The sequence below is a fragment of the Rhagoletis pomonella genome, unplaced genomic scaffold (genome assembly GCF_013731165.1).
Source record: "Rhagoletis pomonella isolate Grant_MI unplaced genomic scaffold, Rhpom_1.0 Rhpom_scaffold_00009, whole genome shotgun sequence".
NCBI classification, from domain to species: Eukaryota; Metazoa; Arthropoda; class Insecta; order Diptera; family Tephritidae; genus Rhagoletis; species Rhagoletis pomonella.
In genome coordinates, this window is record NW_023458563.1 from 13,829,925 (window position 1) to 13,832,057 (window position 2,133).

The following is a 2,133-nucleotide window of genomic DNA, read 5'->3' on the forward strand; positions in this document are numbered from 1 at the left end:
CCACTTCAAACTTGCTCTTTATTATAATAAATATGGAATGGGATACAAAACTGCAATTCTAAGAAATCTAATTAAATACTTTTTTTTTAATATTGCACAAAGATTAAAGCTAATACCAAATAATTGAAATTCAAAAATAATAAAATAAATATACAAAACTTGTCAATATCCCAGCAAACACAGTCTCTAGCGTAACTAGGGTAAATTTCTAATCGTTTTCGAGTCGATGACGAAGTTAGAGAACTATATTAGAATTCGATTCGAGAACCATTAGAGAAAAAATGCAAATTAAAATAAATGTAAATAAGCAATATTCCAAATGAATAAATCGTAAATTATTTAAAAGTTCAAATAATTCATTATTATGTCATTGCAAATACAATTCATACAAATTTTACAAACCAAGCGTTTTATTTAATAAAGCAAAACAGCAGTTTGAAATTCACATTCGAATCCCTTTAGATATCAACGTTAGAATTCGATTAGATAGTGAATATTATATGTCCCATTTTTGTTGAGATCGCTATGATTCTCGACAGTTTTTCGAGTCGTTCTCTAACGTTTGAGATTGCAGAATGTGGCTAGTTCTCCAATCATTCTCTAATCGATAAATAACCTCAATGTTTGCTGGGTATGTGTCGTAAAGGTATGATAAGCATTATATTTTTTAGCTTATGGAACACAGGTGTCTGGAAAGGAAAAACAAGTTTTCACACGATGCCAAAAAATTCATAGGTGCCTGGTAATTCTTTAGCACCTCCAGGGAAAGAAATTTTCACCCCGAAATCGTAGCTCTTCATATAGGGGAGGACAACACCATTTTAGGGGCAATTCAGGATCTTAATAAAAAACTCGATTAAGAAGATTTCAAGTGTATGGCCCCTATTATGAGTTGCATTCGATCTTCGACTGTGGTCGAAAGTGCTGATCGAACGAATTTTCATTTGGTATTATGACGCTCATTAGATGAAGAATTGAGCTATTGTTAATTTCGCTCGTTTAGGCTGTTCACAATAGTATATTTTTCATCGCTGGGAAGCTTTGTTTACAAATCGAGCAAACTAAATAGTGTGCTTATACATAGTTATGTAAATTTGTGCAAATTAAAATGAAATAAAAAGGAAAGCTAGTTCATAAAAACTTGGCAAAAACAGTACAACGGAGTTCTGGTTCGACGAATCCTCAGAGGATGAGCGCTTAGTAAACTTCCCAGGAGTAGAAAACGTTTAAGTGTAGTATTTCGAATATATTTGGCATACAATATATTTAGGAAATTCTACAGATTTATTAAAAGCTTACGACTGTCTAAAAGGGCGTTTGTAAACCGCTACACAAAATATCGAGCCAAATCTATTGGAAATATTTTAAAACTATCAACAGCTCTACGATCGTGTCAACTGAGTATAGGGGTTTTCTTTCATAACCAGCCTTTCGAGTTTGTGTTTAGTACTCATGACGTTAGACCTGCATGAAATTAATAAAAATTGTTTAAAATTAGTGTCTAGCCGCGAAACAGCAAGAAAACAAACTCAAAATCATACACTTTTCACAATTTTCTAACACTTCGCTACAGCGTCGAAAGCAAAATTCTCGACAGAAAATTCGATATTCAACGAAAATTTCGACACGGTTGCATAGCTCATAATACGAATTTCACTATCGATCTTCGATAACCTAATGCAACTCATAATGAGGGCCTATATCCTCACTGGCCAAAGTCTATACGCACGCACATACACACACAGTATATACATATGTATAATTGTATATAGTAGTATACCTGAAAGGAAATCAAATTCCAGGACATATTTAAAAAAATCTTGTCACTAATTCTGGAGTTTTATTCTCTTTTTTAGTGTACTTAATTATATATACATAAGTATGTTATTCATATCTATTCTATCTACATATCTACAGTATTGGACATATCTATAGCACCCCCCTTTCAAAGCGATATTGTTTGCCACTTATGTTTAATTATTTGTTTTTAAGAACTTTCAATTAAAATACAGTTCATTCTCCAACAAAACCCATATAAACCAATGTTTTAAACTTTTTAAAAGACCGCAAAAAAGTGCAACAAACTTTCCCTTAAATTTCAAACTTTTTTCTCAGAAGCTCTAGAATTTTTTT

The 2,133-nt window shown here is 32.1% G+C and overlaps 1 protein-coding gene across 4 annotated transcripts in view; it reads left to right on the forward strand.

Moving 5' to 3' along the window:
- Window positions 1–2,133, forward strand: part of LOC118745584 (Wilms tumor protein 1-interacting protein homolog) — a 277,158-nt gene that overhangs the window by 16,107 nt on the left and 258,918 nt on the right. The window lies entirely within an intron of this gene.